The sequence below is a fragment of the Arachis hypogaea genome, chromosome 15 (assembly GCF_003086295.3).
Source record: "Arachis hypogaea cultivar Tifrunner chromosome 15, arahy.Tifrunner.gnm2.J5K5, whole genome shotgun sequence".
In the NCBI taxonomy this organism is placed as follows: Eukaryota; Viridiplantae; Streptophyta; class Magnoliopsida; order Fabales; family Fabaceae; genus Arachis; species Arachis hypogaea.
The window spans coordinates 115,697,793-115,716,511 of record NC_092050.1 but is presented as its reverse complement, the minus strand read 5'-3'; positions in this window follow the sequence as shown (position 1 = coordinate 115,716,511).

Here is an 18,719-nt window from a genome sequence, read left to right as displayed (position 1 = left end):
AGTGCACCAGTTTAAACCAGTTCATAAAAATAAAACCAGTTTTAATTGAAAAAACCAGTTTAAACTGGTTTATAGGCTAAAACTAGTTTTGACTTTTAACATATATAAAATTAGTTTTTACATTTTCTCTCTCCCCCTCTCTCTCCCATTCTCTCTCTTCTTCTCTCCCTCTCTCTCTCTCTCTCTCTCTCTCTCTCTCTCCCTCTCCCTCTCTCTTTCTTTCTCCTTTCGTTCTCCCTCTCTCCCTCTCTCTCTTCTTCTTCTCTCCCTCTCTCCCCCTCCTTTCTCTCTCTCCCACTCTCTCTCTCCTTTTTTCCCTTTCTCTCCTTCCCCTCTTCCTTTCTCTCTTCTTCTCTCCCTCTCTCCCCCTCATTTCTCTCTCTCCCTCCTCTCTCTTTTCCTTCTCTCTCTCTCTCTCTCTCTCCCCTTTTCCCTCTTTCTCCCCTCCCCTCTCTTTGTCTTTCTCTCTCTCTCTCTCCCCCTCCTCTCTCCCTCTCTTTTTCTCTCTCTCTCCCTTTTCTCCCTCTCTATCCCTTTCTCTCATTCTCTCTCTCTCTCTCTCTCTCTCTCTCTCTCTCCCTATTCACCATTCTTCTCCCCCTCCTCTCTCTCTTAACATATATAAAATTAGATTTTATATTTTTTTTCTTCCCCTCTCTCTCTCCCTCCCTCTCTCTCTTTCTTCTTTTCTCCCTTCTCTCCCTTTTTCTCTTTTCTTTCCTTCTTCCTCTCTTTCTCCTCTTCTTTCCCTCTCTCTCCCTCCTTTCTCTCTCTCTCCTTCTCTCCTTTTCTCTCTCTCCTTCCCCTCTCACTCTTCCTCTTCTCTCTCTCTCCCCCTCTTTCTCCCCTTCCCCTATCTTTGTCTTCCTCTCTCTCCCCCTTTTCCTTTTCTCTCTCTCCCCCACTCTCTTCTTATCTTCCTCTCTCTTCCCCTCCTCTCTCTCTTTCTCTCTCTCCCCTGCCCTCTTTCTCCCCCTCCCCTTTCTTTCTCTCTCCCTTTTCTCCCTCTATCCCTTTCTCTCATTCTCTCTCCCCTATCCCTCTTCCTCTCTATCTCTCTCTCCCTCTCTCTCCTTCCCTCTTCTCTCTCTCTCTCTCTCTCTCTCTCCCTATCTCACTTTCTCTCCTTTTCTCTTCCCCTCCTCTCTCTCTCTGTCTCTCTCACTTTCTCTCTCTCTCTCTTCCTCTCTCTCTCTTGCACTCTTTCTCCCCCACCCTTCTCTCTCTTTCTCTCTCTGTCTCCTCATTTTTCTCCTCCACTCTCTCTTTTTCCTATCTCTCTTTCTCCCCTATTTTTTCTTCTTTTCTCTCTCCCTCTTTCTCTCTCTTGTTTTGGATAAATGAGGGGGAGAAAGAGAGAGAGAAGAAGGATATAGAGTGAGAAAAGGTTGAGAGAGAAAGAGAAAAGAGAGAAAGGAAGGCAAGAAAGAGGAGAAAGAAAGAGAGGAGTGCGAAGAAAGAGAGAGAAGAGGAGAGAAAAAGAAAGAAAAGGGGGAGAGGGAGAAATAGGAGAGAGAAAGAGAGAAAAGGGAAAAAGAAGAGAGAGAGAGAGAAAGAGGAAGGGAGAAGGGAGGGAGAGAGAGAGGATGGAGAGGAGAGAGAGGGAAAAGAGAGGGAGAGAGAGCGAGAGGAAAAAGAAAGAGAGAGAGAGAGAGAGAGGAGGGGAAGAAAGAGGAGAAGGAGAGAGAGAGGAAGAAGAGGGGGGGAGAGCTCAAGAGAGGAAGAGGAAGGAAAGAGAGAGAGAGAGGAAGGAATCGAGAGAGAGAGGGAGAGGAGGGAAATGAGGGAGAGAGAGAAAGAGATATATATATATATATGGGAGGGGAGGAAGAGGAGAGAGAGAGAAAGAAAGGGGAAGAGAGAAGGAGAGAGAGAAAGAGGAGGAGAGAGAGGGGATGGAGAGGAGAGAGAGAGAGAGAGAAAGAAAAGGGGAGAGCGAGAAAAAGAGTGAGAGAGAGAGAAAGGAATCGTGAGAGAGAGAGAGAGAGAGACGAAGAGAGATGGGAGGGGAGGAGAGGAGAGAGAGAGAGAGAGAAAGAAAGGGGAAGAGAGAGGGAGAGGGAGAGAGAGAGAGAGAGAGAGAAGGAGGGAGACAAAGAGGAGAGAGAGAGAGGGGAGAGAAAGAAGAAAGGAGAAAGAGAGAGAGAAGGGAGAGAGGGGAGAGAAAGAGGAGAGAGAAGGGAGAAAGGGGGGAGAAAGAGGAGCGAGAGAGGAAGGGGAGAGAGAAAGTGAAGGGAGAGAGAGAAAGAGTATGTAAAAACTAATTTTAGAGTTTAAATAAAACCAGTTTTAATTTGGTTTAAAACTAAACTAAACCATAAAAACTGGTTTTTAATAAACTGGTTTTCATAAAAACTATGGTTTCAGTTCAGTTTCAATTCAGTTCAGTGAAACCAGTTTTTTTGTATACCCCTAGTAGAAACTAAGCAACAAGTGTTGACTAAATTTGATGTAATACATATTTGGAGAAATGACATGGTGGGATGGGAATATGTAGAATATGTAGGTGCTTCTGGAGGTTTACTATTAATGTGAGATGATACATTGTTTAAAGTAAGTAATTGTTATAAAGGGGAACATTGGCTGTGTGTGGAGGGAGTGATGACAAATAATAATTTTGTTTGTGCGTTTTGCTTGGTGTACGGAGCACATGGGAGAGCAGACAAACTTGTGATGTGGGAGGAGTTGAGTTATATTGTGGGGTTGTGTCAGGTGCCTTTTTGCTTCATAGGGGACTTCAATGAAATAATGCAGGTGGAGGAAAGGAAAGGAGCAAGCAGGTTATCGGTGTCTGTGAAAGAGTTTAAGTTTTGAGTACATGATATGTAGTTGATGGACTTGCCTCTTAATGACCGTAAGTTTACATGGTTCAGGGGTCGACAGTGTAGCCGCATTGATAGGGTCCTGGTCAATGTTGATTAGATTGAAGCATTTTCGAATACTCGCCTGAGAGGTAGACCCCGAGTACTATTGGATCACTATCCGTTGATTGTGGAAGATACACGGGTGAAGGGAGGCCCAAGACCATTTAGAAGTTTAGATGCATGGTTTACACATGAGGGTTTTCTAAGGATGGTGAAAGAGGAATGGTAAAATTTAGGGGACGTTCAATTCACTAGCAAGTTGAAGGCACTGATGATAACTTTGAGAAGATGGCATAGAGACAACTTCGGTGACATGAATAATAGAATAAAGAGGTTTGAGGATGAGATAAAAAAGATTGATGATATAGTAAGTGATGGTGCATATAATGATACAATGGAGGCTAGACGCAAGGCCTTGGTGAGATGCTGTGAGAAATAGTATATTTGGAAGGAAATTCATTGGAAGCAGATGTCTCGGTCTCAGCATGCAAGGGATATGGATAAGAATACTAGATAATTTCATCAAGTAGCCTCAACTAGAAGGAGAAACAACAGAATTGATGCGCTTTTACTGCATGAGAGGTTGGTTTGGAACCAGTCTAGAATAAAGGTTGCGATTAGAGGGTTCTATCAAGATTTGTATCGGCAGGAATGTGCTCCATTGATTGGGTTTCGGGAAGGATTAGTGATGAAGATAGATGGAGAAGAGGCTATAGCATTAGAAGTAATGCCCTCTGCTGAGAAAATTAAAGAGGCTATTTGGGATTGTGAGTCAACAAAAGCTGTAGGTAATGACGGATATAACATGAACTTTATTAAGAAGTGTTGGGATGAGATTGGTCTGAATTCACTGCAGCTGTATTAGGTTATTTTTTTCAAATTGTCAAATTACCAACGGATGCGAATGTAACTTGGGTGGCGTTAGTTCCAAAGTTTGTGGGTGCCAAGGAGATCAAGGACCTTAGGCTTATTAGCATGGTTGGATGTCTCTACAAGGTGATATCGAAGGTATTGGTCAAAAGAATGAGTTCAGTGATGCCAAGATTAGTGGGAGAGACACAGACTGCTTTTGTGAAGGGACAAAAAATACATGATGGTACTCTCATTGCATGTGAAACAGTTCACATGCTGAAGATGAGCAAGAAGAAGGCGGCGATAACATAGAACTGTCACACCTACAGTTTGCGGATGACACTATTTTATTTTTTCCACCAAAGACTGAGACAATCTTGAATTATAAGAGGCTCCTACGATGTTTTAAACTCATGTCTGGCCTAAGTATCAACTTTGACAAATCAAATTTGATCTCAGTAAATTGTGAGCAGGAGTAGGTGATGAATATGTGTGGGATATTAGGATGTACGGAAGTGGTTCTACTAGTAAGGTACTTGGGAATCTCCTTAGGAGCAAATCCTTGACTAGTGAAGACATGAAAACCGATTATAGATAAAGTGGAAGAGAAGCTCAGTCTTTGGAAAGCAAAGGTACTTAACAAAGCTGGAAAGCTAGTTCTTATCAAGTCTATGCTTAATAGCTTGTCAGTCTACTATCTTAGCTTATATAATATTCCAAAAGGGGTGGCAGAGAAGTTGATTGCATTGTGAGTTTTTATCGAGTAAAAAGGATGGAAATAATGGTATTTCTCTCGTAAAATGGGAATTGGTACAAGCATCGAAAAAGCTAGGGGGTTTGGGAGTGGGGGATGCAGTGATTAGGAATACAGCTTCTATTTAAGTGGTGGTGGCATTTTTCAAAGGAAGATTGTCCGTTGTGGAAGAAGATTGTATGTTCTTGTAATGGTTTAAATCCAAATATAAGTAAATTAGTCACTACCTTCAAGAGGTGGTCCGTGAAAAGATATCTGTCAATTGAATTTTAAGGAGAAACATGTCAAAGACAAGATGATTAGTAGGCTATCTATGGAAATAGGGGACGGGAGGAGAACTCGTTTTTGGGAAGATAATTGGTTACAAGGTGGACCCTTGAAAGGGAGTTTTCCGAGGCTTTTCACTGTTTCAAACTAGCAAAGATCTTTTATAGGGGATTGTGGGTTTTGGGATAGGTTAGAGTGGATATGAGACTTCCATTGGAGGAGAGATTTGTTTCAATGGGAGTTGGCACTTGTTAACCGACTCCATGAAAGGTTAAGGCTAGTTAAATTATCACCTGGTAAAGAGAAAAGAGTGGTGTGGAAATTTGATAAAAAAAAAGGGTACTTTTTCTACTAAATCTTTCGTGCAGGTGTTACAAACAAAAACTATGTCGGAGGAATTCACAAGCTACAGTTTCACTAGTTCAATTTGGAGAGGCCAGGTTCTGCCAAGAATTGAGCTCTTTGCATGGTTTGTTTTAGTAGGAAGGGTGAATATCAAAGAGAGATTGAGTAGATTAGGCGTCATTCATCAAAGTGATAATACATTTGTTCTGTGTAAAAAAGATATAGAATTCATTTATCATATGTTCCTTTGCTGTGAGTTTACTTGGCAGGTGTGGTGCATGATAAACTCTAATTTTAGGGTTTATCTTGTGTTAATTTTGGTGGGTTTCATCAATGTTTTTTTACACTTATTTATATAAATTGCATGCTTTTATGATTTCTTCCTAGTTATGCTTCATAGTTCAAAACATGCTTCTTTAACCTTAAAAATGCTAAATTTTAATCATCTCCTATTACCATTCGATGCCGTGATGCGTTTGTAAGTGATTTTAGGATCTATAGGGCAAGAATCGCTTAGAGGATGGAAAGGAAGCATGCAAAAATGGAAAGAACATGAAGAATAGAAGTTGTGCGAGGCTGGTTCCCACGCGCACGTGTAACCCATGGGTACATGTGCCTTGTGAAGAGTTCAGACGACGTGCACGCGTAACCCACGCGTACGCGTGACGTTCAGCACGTGACTCATTTATAGAAAACGTGGCTGGCAATTTTTGAGCTGCTCCAGGCCCAATCCAACCCATTTCTGATGCTATTGAACCCAACGATTGGAGGGTGATGAGACAAGTAGTCATAGAATAGGTTTTTATCATATTTTAGGAGAGAATTCTAGAGAGAAAAGCTCTCTCTTCTCTCTATAATTTAGGATTTCTTACTTCAATTTCTTTTTAGATTTAGGTTTTAATCTTGTTTTAATTTAGTTTTCTTTACTTTTTATTGTTCTAATACCTTAGTTTATCTCACTTCTCTTGTTAATTCCTTTATGTTGCCAATTTTAGTTTATGAACTATCTTGTTAATTTCAATTCTCTTTTAATGCAATTATATGTTTTTATGTCTTTTGATATTTGCTTTAGTTGCTATTATTGATCCCTTGCTTGGGTTTGTTATGATTTTTATTAATTCTAGCCTTTATTACCTACCATGTGTTTGACAAATTATTTTTATTAAATATGGAGTAGTTTTCTACACTCTTGGCCTAGGCTAAGGGAATTGAGTGAACTTGAGTCATTGGGTCTAATTGGATTGGTGATTTGGAAACCCTTGTTGGTCAATTTGATACCTATTAACACTAGCCTACTACTAAGTTAATTAGTAGTTAGGTTGAGACTTATAGGTTGATGTTGATCAAGCTTATTTGACATACTTCAAGCATAGAAGTGGACTTGATGGGATTGGTTCCTCATAATTGTCAATGTATGATTATTAGACAAGGATAGTGATATCAATTCCTATGCCTTAGCCAAGAGATCTTTTGCATCTCATATTTGAAAACCCAAAATTCTAATTACTTATTTCTTGCTTTAGTTAATTTTAGTTGTTTAGTTAGCTCTAGAATAGAATTAGATTTATATATTGTCTTGTTAAGTTGCCATTTACTTTCTTGTTATTTACATTTCTTGTCACACTACAAAAAAAAAAGGCAAATGGTCACGGTAAAAATACCGTGACCATAGCTAGTAAAAAGGCTGACCATAGATCTATGATCACGGTTTTGGACCTATGTCGTAGCCTATTCTCTCGTGGCCATAGGTTTATGGTCACGGTTTTTTCATCGATGGTCACGGTTTCAATTTTCAATTCTGACACTTTAGGCCATATTTTTTCACCGTAACCATAGGTTAATCTATGGTCACGTGTAAAAACCGTGACCATAGACTCTATGGTCACCCTCCTTAAAACCGTAACCATAGCCTTATCTATGGTCACGGTTTTTGCCGTGACCATAGCTCTATGGTCACCCCACCTTAAAACCGTGACCATGGTCACCCCACCTTAAAACCGTGACCATAGCCTTATCTATGGTCACAGTTTTTGCCGTGACTATAGCTCTATGGTCACCCCACCTTAAAACCATGACCATAGCCCTATCTATGGTCACGGTATTCATTGTGACCATAGCCTCTATGGTCACCCCTCCTTAAAACCGTGACCATAGCCCTATCTATGGTCACGGTTTTTCGCCGTAACCATAGCCTATATGGTCACCCCACCTTAAAACCGTGACCAAAGCTTATCTATGGTCACCCCACAAAACCGTGACCATAGCCTTATCTATGGTCATGGTTTTTACCGTGACCAAAGCCTATTTTATTTTATGAAATTTAATTTTTTTTAAAGCATAATCACATCCCAAAATGATGATGATCACAAAATAAATATAAAAATAAAAACTGATAATCAACAGTTAAGATAAGTTGTGATTAAAGTAACCAGCTAACATATCAATATAGTTGAGTGAATACACTTGTCTCAATCTTAGTTTTATACAGTGATATATACACTAACACTAAATAGACACTATTAACAAAATTGTTCCATAGGCGTGAGAGCAATACAATTTGGACTCTGCCAGGATAGATTGTTTCTGGTCAATTTTTTCCAATGCAGGAATGCAAAATGCAGCTGTTTTGTCTGTCCCATTTTTAGCCCTTACAAGAATGTCACTACTAGTAAGAGCAATTGGAATGCTTTCTTCTTGGATAGGAGAAGGCCTTTCAAAACCCTTCTCATATATTCCCATGAGCAACTCTCGCTTCAAAAAATAATCCTCAAATTCATTTCTTTTAGTTGCTGTCACATCTTGGGAAATAAAATTAAAGCAAATTCAATACCAACACTAGAACATATAACATAGAAATTACCTGCAAATCTTATAACCACAGAACCTTAAGTGGCTTACCCATAAATGGTATCATTAATTATGCCTTTCAAGTGGATATTGGAAATTTATAAATATGAAAAAACTAAATCAGTTTATCTCAATTTCTCAACAATTTGAGTAAATTAGTTAAAGCAGTTTGTATAGTGAAAATAGTGAACTGAATGCCTAATAGAGAATAGGAATTAGGATATTAAAAATAACATCGGTAAATAAAAAAAGAAGATGTGACCATAGACCCTTTTAGGCCACTGATGAGTGGATAATTTATACGCTTTTTGGCATTATTTTTAGTATGTTTTTAGTATATTCTAGTTAGTTTTTATTATATTTTTATTAGCTTTTAAATAAAAATCATATTTCTGGACTTTACTATGAGTTTGTATATTTTTCTGTGATTTCAGATATTTTCTGGCTGAAATTGAGGGACCTGAGCAAAAATCTGATTCAGAGGCTAAAAAAGGACTGCAGATGCTGTTGGATTCTGACATCCCTGCACTCGAAGTGGATTTTCTGGAGCTACAGAAGCTCAATTTGTGCGCTCTCAATTGTTTTGGAAAGTAGCCATCCTGGGCTTTCTAGCAATATATAATAGTCCATACTTTGCCCAAGATTTGATGGCCCAAACTGGCGTTCCAAGTCAGCATAAAAATTCTGGCGTCAAAACGCCAGAACTGGCATAAAAGCTGGAGTTAAACGCCCAAACTGGCACAAAAGCTGGCGTTTAACTCCAAGAAAAGCCTCTACACGTGAAAGCTTCAATGATCAGCCCAAGCACACACCAAGTGGGCCCGGAAGAAAATTTCTGCATTAATTACTTATTTCTGTAAATCCTAGGCTACTAGTATTATAAATAGGACCTTTTGATATTATATTTTAGATCGGACTTATCATCTTTGGAACTTATATGTTCACGTTTGGGGGCTGTTCTCATGGCCATGCCTAGACCTTTTGTTCTTATGTATTTTCAACGGTGGAGTTTCTACACACCATAGATTAAGGTGTGGAGCTCTGCTGTTCTTCAAGAATTAATGCAAAGTACTACTGTTTTTCTATTCAATTTACGCCTACTTCTTCTCTAAGATATACACTCGTTCTTCAACTTGATGAATGTGATGATCCGTGACACTCATCATCATTCTCACCTATGAACGCGTGCCTGACAACCACTTCCGTTCTACATGCAATCAAACTTGAATGTGTATCTCTTGGGTTTCTAATCTAAGATTAGAACCTTCGTGGTATAGGCTAGAATTATTGGCGGCCATTCCTGAGGTCTGGAAAGTCTAAACCTTGTTTGTGGTATTCCGAGTAGGATCTGGGAAGGGATGACTATGATGAACTTCAAACTCGCGAGTGTTGGGTGTGTGACAGACGCAAAAGGATCAATGGATCCTATTCCAACATGATCGAGAACCGACAGATGATTAGCCGTGCGGTGACAGTGCATTTGGAACATTTTCACTGAGAGGACGGGAAGTAGCCATTGACAACGGTGATACCCAACATAAAGCTTGTCATGGAAGGGAGTATGAATGATTGGAAGAAGACAATAGGAAAGCAGAGGTTCAGAAGGAACAAAGCATCTTCATACGCTTATCTGAAATTCTCACCAATGAATTACATAAGTATCTCTATCCTATTTTATGTTTTATTCATCTTTTAATTATCAATTCTCCATAACCATTTGAATCTGCCTGACTGAGATTTACATGATGACCATAGCTTGCTTCAAGCCGACAGTCTCCGTGGGATCGACCCTTACTCACGTAAGGTTTATTACTTGGACGACCCAGTGCACTTGCTGGTTAGTTGTGCAGAGTTGTGATAAAGAGTTGAGATTACAATTGTGCGTACCAAGTTATTGGCGCCATTGATGATCACAATTTCGTGCACCAAGTTTTTGGTGCTGTTGCCGGGGATTGTTCGAGTTTGGACAACTGACGATTCATCTTGTTGCTTAGATTAGGTAATTTTTTTATGTTTAAGCTTTTTATTTTTTATTTTTGAAAAAAAAAATTTCAAAAATACAAAAAAATTTTCTATTCTGTTCTTCGGAGTTTTTAAGAATAAATTCTAGAGTTTCATGATGATTTGTTGAAGTCTGGCTGGCTGTGAAGCCATGTCTAATCTTTTGGACCGAGGTTTCAACTTATCATCACAAGAGCTTGATGATTTCTATCAATCTTGCTGTTGAAAGTAATGATCTGCTAAAGCTTGGCTGGCCATTGGCCATGTCTAGTGTTTTAGACTGAAGCTTTCACTGAAAGCTTGGCTGGCTAGTAAGCCATGTCTAATTCCTGGACCGGAGTTTTAGACTAACATTGCAATGATTCCTGGAATTCTCATTAAAAATTTTGAATCCCTTTATTTTCCTTTCCATATAATTTTTGAAAAATCACAAAAATTTTTTTATAAAATCATAAAAAAATAAAAAATATTTTATGTTTCTTGTTTGAGTCTAGTGTCAATTTTTAAGTTTTGTGTCAATTGCATGTCTTTCTTCTTCTTACATTTTTTTGAATATATGTAATATGTTCTTCATTGATCTTCAAGCTGTTCTTGATGATTCCATAGCTCTGATCTTTAATTTCTCCTATTTTATGTCTTTTGTTGTTTTTCATATGCATTTTCAATTTGTTATAGTCCTTAGTATACAAACTTCTAAGTTTGGTGTCTTGCATGCATTGTTTATTTGATCTTAGTTGCATTCTTTTTATTATTGTTTCTCATCAGCCACCCCCCAAAATCGTGACCATAGACCCCTTTAGGCCACCCCCCAAAATTGTGACCATAAACCCTTTTAGGCCACCCCAAAAATCGTAACCATAGACCCATTTAGGTCACCCCCAAAACCGTGAACATAGACCCTTTTAGGTCACCCTTTTTTGAAAAACCGTGACCACAGCCCCTTTTTTGTCACTGTAAAAAACCGTGACCATAGACCCCTTTAGGTCACCCCCGAAACTATAACCATAGACCCTTTTAGGCCACCCACCAAAACCGTGACCATAGACCCCTTTAGGCCACCCCCTAAAACCATGACCATAGACCCTTTTAGGTCACCCTTTTTTGAAAAACCGTGGCCATAGATCCTTTTTTGTCACTCTAAAAAACCGTGACCATAGACCCCATTAGGTCACCCTCAAAACCATGACCATAGACCCTTTTAGGCCACCCTTTTTTAAAAAACCGTGACCATAGCTTTTTTTTGGTCACTCTAAAAAACCGTGACCATAGAGGGTCTATGGTCACGGTTTTTTACCGTGACCAAAAAAACCGTGGCTATAGACCCAAAATGTTGTAGTGTCAATTGCTACCTCACCCCCGAAACCCTTTGGTGCAGAATTTATAGTCCACAAACTAACTGGCAAGTGCACCGGGTCGTACCAAGTAATACCTCAGGTGAGTGAGGATCGATCCCACGAGGATTGATGGACTAAGCAACAATAGTTAAATGATTTACTTAGTTAGACAAACAGAAAATAGTGTTTGAGAGTTCAAAAAGCATTAAATTAAAGACAGACAAATAAATAAGTTGGGAATAAAATATGGAGAAGGCAGTTAAGGCTTCAGAGTTATCTATTTTCCGGGTTGACTTTTCTTACTAACTATTTTAACCATGCAAGATTTAATTCATGGAAAACTATATGTGACTAGACCCTAATTCCTTAGACCTTTCTAGTCTCCTCTAAAATTCATTAACCGCCAATTCCTTGGTCAATTAATTCCAATTAGGGGTTGAAGTTTTAATTCTAGTTTATGTGCCACAGAAATCCTAATTACCCAAATAAAAAAGGATTATATGTCACGTATCCCGTTAAGTCCAGATAATTAGAATTTAGGAGAAATTATTTTCAAGTTGTTGTTCAAGTAAAGAGCTTTTCCAAGTAATACAAGAACTCAATTAGAAAGAGGGTCATACTTTCGTTCCACCCAAATTCATAAGATAAAGAACGAAAATAATTCTTGAAATATAAATCAAAACATGAATTAAAATAGAAAAATAATAGTATCAATCCATACAATAGACAGAGCTCCTAACCTTAACAATGGAGGTTTAGTTGCTCATGGTTCAGAGAGAAAAATAAGGATTCTGATAAAATGTATTTTGGCTGAGGGTAGAATTCCCTCAGAAGGGAAGTTTCTTTTCCCTTTTATATCTAATCCTAATTAATTTAAAATATATTTTCTAAAACTAAAATAATATCTTTTCCTATTTTAAAATAAAAATTAAAGTTTAAATCAGAATTAATAGGAATCAGCGTTTTTTGCACTTCGCGCTTGTCACGCGTACGCGTCAGGTACGCGCACGTGTCGCTGAGCAATCTTCGCTTTTCACACATACGCGTCAGGTACGCGCACGCGTCGCCATGGAAAGCTCCAAATCATGCGTACGCGTTAGGTACGCGCACGCGTCGCTCCTTGCTGGTCATCTCCTTTAATTCTTGTGCTCCTTCCATTTGTGCAAGCTTCCTCTCCATCCTCTAAGCATTTCTGCCCTATATAGCCTTCTTCTCTTTTTCTGTGGAAGCTCCATCAAATCCAACCAAATGCTACCTAAAATAAACAGAATTTGCACAAGACTCAAAGTAGCATCTATAGTGTCTAAAAGATAATTAATTCTTAATTAAACTCAACAAATTAAATACAAATTCACTAGGAAAAGATAGGAAAGATGCTCATGCATCACAACACCAAACTTGAACTGTTGCTTGTCCTCAAGCAACCAAAATTAGTACATGATTAAGATGTGAATTTGCATGAGAGGTGAGAGTTCAGTTATGCTCATGTCTCTTCTTAAAATGGGGTTTAATCATTGTAACTCTAAACATTTTTGGCATCTCACTCTCCATTGAATCAGAGGGGTGTCAGTGTCATTCGAAATTAGAATCTAGATCATATTATGAATTCTCTGATTTTTATACGCCAGTTTAATCCTTGAACACAGCAAAATTTACTTTAATTCTCTTTTCTTTGGTGATTTGCACCTTGAGCCTAGTCGTAACTCTAAATGTTTTGTCTCAAGCTTCACTTGACACAGAAATACCATAAGCACTTAACTGGGGAACTTTCTTTAAGTTCTGATTTTCCTCTCAGTTACTCCCAGACAGTGGTGCTCAAAGCCTTTGGCATACTCTGTTAATTGCAATTGATCTTGACTCTAAATGTTTTGTCTCAAGAATTACTTGACACAAGAACACCACAAGCATATGACTAGGGAAACAACTCTTTGAGCTTTTAATCATGTCTGACCTTCCTAGTCATTGATGCTCAGAGCCTTGGACCTTGCTTTTATATCCTTTTTTTTTGTTTCTTTTGCTTCAAGGATTAAATTTTTGTTTATTTCAGAGAAGTCATAATAATTCTCTAACATCAACATTCTTTGATTCAAATTTAAATATGCACTGTTCATGTTATACATTCAGAGTCACAGAAAATACCACCACATTTGAATAGATGAGACTACTCTAAAATTAAACTCAATTTCTCATGCACTACATCTTTTCTCTAAAAATTAAATTTCAAGCTCAGTGGGCAATACATGAGGCACCTTTCAACATTAAAGCAAATAACAGAAAAATTTAAAATAGTAGACTAAACTAGAACCTAGGAATTTATCTAATAAAAGATCATGCAGCAAACGAGACAAAATAGCAGAAAACCGAAACATAACATAGTAGGAACGGGAGGAAATATAGAATGAAAGAAACTCAACCACCTCATTTAGGCTGTGCTCCTCCGTGAAGATGATTCGCCTCCCTTTGGTACCATAAAATTAAATAGAAAAACCATAAGCGAAGCGGCAACACCAAACTTAAAGGTTTGCTTGTCCTCAAGCAAAGATGAACTGAAAACTGAGAGGGACAAAGAAAGACATAAAAATTAGTATGATGAAAGAAGAAAACAAGAGAGAATTAGGATTGGGGGGTGGATGATTTGAAATCAGGCGCCGAGGGGTTTAATTTGGGCGTCGCATGCGACACGTACGCGTAAGGCACACGTACGCGTGGATCGCACAAATTTCAAGTGACGCGTACGCGTCTGGCACGCGTACGCGTTCCCTTGGTTTGTGCGAATCACACGAAGGCGGCCGCGCGCATGCACAACTCTCTGCTCGCGTGGCCTAGGAATCAAAATTTTCAGATGACGCGTGCATGTCATGCACGCGCACGCGTGGATGGCCAATTTCGGAAAGGAGGCGCACGCATCAGGGACGCGTACGGGTGATCAAGTTTGTGCCTCTAGCACACTTCCAACCCCAAACCATCACAACTCTCTGCCCAAACACTCATTGACACCATTTTTCAGGGTCATGCGTACGCGTCAGGGACGCGCACGCGTGGGTGGCTATTTTCCCAAACGACGTGTACGCGTCAGGGATGCGTACGCGTGATGCGGCTTATGCGCCCAGCACAGTTCTATCCCCACTCATGCTCAACTCTCTGTCCAATTTTATTTTTCACACACACACATATGACGCGTAAGCGTCAATGACGCTTGCGCGTCGTGTACTCGATTTTTTTTTTGTGTGTGTCGCCTGAAGTGTTCGGTTCTGTTATAAAATAGCTGTATGATCAGAAAAACATTAAAAACTCAATAAAAATAAAACAAGTAAGAAAACTACTATTACGAAAAATAACTAAGGATACGAAATTATCGGGTTGCCTCCCGACAAGTGCTTCTTTACTGTCACTAGCTTGACAGTCAGTTCTGCTAATTCAGCAGATGAGCGGACCGCTGGCGATCGATCTCGCCTCCAAGATAGTGCTTCAACCTCTAGCCATTAACTATAAATTTTCTTTTAGAATTCTCTTGCTGTATTTCCACATAATCATATGGTGAAGCTCTGGTAATCACAAACGGTCCTGACTACCGGGATTTCAGCTTCCCGGGAAAGAGTTTGAGCCTTGAATTATACAGAAGCATTCTCTATCCTGACTCAAAGACTATGATGGCAATCTTCTTGTCATGCAGTAACTTGGTTCTCTCCTTATAGAGCTTGGCATTCTCATAGGCTGAATATCTGAATTCATCAAGCTCATTCAACTGAAGCATTCGCTTGATTCCTGCAGCTTCTGAATCAAGATTCAGATACCGGATTGCCCAGTAAGCTTTATGCTCCAGCTCAACTGGAAAGTGACAGGATTTGTCATAGACCAACTGATAAGGGGACATGCCAATGGGAGTCTTGTACGTTGTTCTATATGCCCAGAGAGCATCATCAAGCTTCCTAGACCAGTCCTTTCTGGAAACACTGACGGTCTTCTCTAGAATTCTCTTAAGTTCCCTGTTGGAAACTTTAACCTGTCCACTTTTCTGAGGGTAATAGGGGGTTGCCACTTTATGACGGACTCCATATCTCTACAGAAGAGAGTCCAGCTGTCTGTTACAAAAGTGACTTCCTCCATCACTAATGAGTGTCCTTGGAACACCAAACCGGCTAAAGATATATCTCTAAAGAAAGCTCATTACCACCTTGGCATCATTGGTGGGTAGAGCCACAGCTTCCACCCACTTGGACACATAATCAACTACCACTAGGATATAGTTGTTTGAATGTGAAGGTGGAAAGGGTCCCATGAAATCAATGCCCCACACATCAAACAGCTCAACCTCAAGAATCCCCTGCTGTGGCATTTCATGGTTGGCAGGGAGATTCGTGACTTTTTCACATCTGTCACAGTGCTTCACAAATGCTCTTGAGTCCCTGAAGAGAGTCAGCCAGTAAAACCCGTTCTGAAGGACCTTTGTAGCTGTCCTTTCACCACCAAAGTGGCCTCTATAATCAGAACCATGACAGTGCCAAAGAATCTGCTGTGTTTCTTCATCTAAGACACATCTCCAGATGATACCATCTGAGCATCTTTTAAAACGGTGTGGTTCCCCCCAAACGTAGTACTTGGCATCAGTCAATAGCTTCTTTACTTGTTGCCTATTGTACTCCCTTGGAATAAAATTTATGGCCTTATAATTTGCAATGTTTGCAAACCATGGAGCCTGCTGAATGAGGAACAATTGTTCATCCGAAAACGTCTCAGTCACAGCTGTGGGTGGTTGTACTCCTGCTTCAGGCTCAATTCTAGAGAGATGGTCAGCTACTTGATTTTTGACCCTTTCCTGTCTTTTATCTCAATATCAAACTCCTGAAGGAGCAACACCCATCTGATTAATCTTGGTTTAGAATCCTGCTTGGTTAGAAGGTACTTCAAAGCAGCATGGTTAGTATAAACAATGACCTTAGAACCAAGTAAATAGGACCTAAACTTATCGACAGCATACACAACAGCTAATAATTCCTTTTCTGTAGTTGTGTAATTCTTTTGGGCATCATTTAACACACGACTGGCATAGTAAATGACATGTACAAAGTTACCATGCCTCTGTCCTAAAACGGCTCCTATAGCAAAGTCACTGGCATCACACATCAATTCAAATGGTAAATCCCAGTCATGGGGAGCTATAATAGGAGCAGAGGTAAGGTTTGCTTTCAGAGTTTTAAAAGCATGCAGACAATCAGAATCAAAGACAAAAGGAACATCAGCAACCAACAGGTTGCTTAAAGGTTTAGCAATTTTAGAAAAATCCTTTATAAATCTTCTTAAAATTCTGCATGACCTAAGAAACTCCTGACTGCCTTAACATTAGCTGGTGGTGGTAATTTTTCAATTACCTTCACCTTTGCTCTATCAACCTCAATTCCCTTACTTGAGATCTGGTGTCCAAGAACAATACCTTTTGTAACCATAAAATGACATTTTTTCCAATTTAAAACAATGTTTGATTCTTGACACCGTTTCAAGACAAGAGATAAATGCTTAATGCAAGATTCAAAAGAATTACCAAAAATAGAAAACTCATCCATAAATACCTCAATGAACTTTTCAACCATACCAGAAAAAATTGAAAGCATACACCTCTAAAAAGTTGCTGGAGCATTGCAAAGTCCAAAAGGCATTCTCCTGTAGGCAAATACTCCAAAGGGGCATGTGAATGCTGTCTTCTCTTGATCTTGAGGGTCCACTGTAATTTAATTATATCCAGAATATCCATCTAGAAAACAGTAAAAAGAATGACCAGCTAACCTCTCAAGCATCTGATCAATGAAAGGCAGGAGAAAGTGATCCTTCCTGGTAGCAGTGTTGAGCCTCCTGTAGTCTATACACATTCTCCATCCTGTGGCTGTTCTTGTAGGAATAAGCTCATTTTCTTCATTCTTGATCACTGTCATCCCTCTTTTCTTGGGAACTACCTGCACAGGACTTACCCAAGGACTGTCAGAAATAGGGTAAATAATACCTGCTTTCAATAGTTTCATTACCTCTTTTTGGACCACCTCTTTCATAGTTGGATTGAGTCTCCTTTGTGGTTGCACAACTGGTTTAGCATCATCTTCAAGGAGGATCTTGTGAATACACTTGGTTGGACTAATCTCCTTCAAGTCACTAATGGTCCACCCAAGAGCTATTTTATGGCTCCTGAGCACTGAAATAAGCGCCTCTTCCTCTTCAGGCTTCAGGAAAGAGCTAATGATTACTGGATAGGAATTATTTTCACCCAAGAACACATATTTCAGAGAAGGAGGTAAAGGTTTGAGCTCAAACTTGGGGGCTTCCTCCTTTGCTTTAGGCATGTGAACCATAGCCTTCTGGGGTGGTGAATTATCAACTTCAACTAATTCATACTCAGAAATAGGATCCAGAATGTCATCAAGTACCTCAGCTTCCAGTACTTTTTGAACAAGTGGTTCAACAATATCAATTCTCATACACCCTTCAGAATCATTAGGGTGCTTGAGAGCTTCAAAAACATTAAGGACCACCTGTTCTTCGTTTACCCTCAGGGTTAATTCACCCTTTTGCACATCAATCAGAGCTCTTCATGTAGCTAAAAAGGGTCTACCAAGAATAATAGAGGATTTTACATCCTCTTCCATGTCTAATATAACAAAATCAGCAGGAAAAATAAAGGGTCCTACTTTCACAAGTAAATCCTCAACAACACCCACAGGTAATTTAATAGAAAGATTAGCAAGTTGAAGAGAAATACGAGTGGGTTTTACCTCCTCAATTTGAATCTTCTTCATCACTGAAAGTGGCATGAGATTGATGCTAGCTCCAAGATCACATAAAGCTTTTTCAAAGGTTGTGCTCCCAATGGTGCATGGAATTTGGAAGCTCCCTGGATCCGGCATCTTCCTTGGCAAGTTATTCTGAATGATAGCACTGCATTCTTTAGTCAGGACCACTGTCTCATCTCCCTTTAAAGGCTTCTTCTTTGACAACAACTCCTTCATGAACTTGACATAGAGAGGCATTTTGATAAACTACTATTTTATGGTTTATCTTGTGCTCAATTGAGTGATTTTTATCAAGTCTTTGCACACTTATTCATACTAATTGCATGGTTTTACATTTTCCTTCCTAATCTTGTACTATGATTGAAAACATGTTTCCTGGGCCTTTAAATTGCTAATTTTAATCCTCTCTTATTACCATTCGATGCCTTGATCTGTGTGCTAAGTATTTTCAGGCTTTATAGGGCAGGAATGGCTTAGAGGACAGAAAGAAAACATGCAAAAGTGGAAGGAACGCGCGAAAATGAAGTTTTGAAGAAAATGGCAGCGATGAGCGCGCATGGACGACGCGGACGCATGCCTAGCGCAGAGCATGAGCGACGCGTACGCGTGACAAGAAAAATCTCCAAATGACGCGCACGCGTGACCTACGCGTACGCGTGACAGACGCCACGTGCAGAAA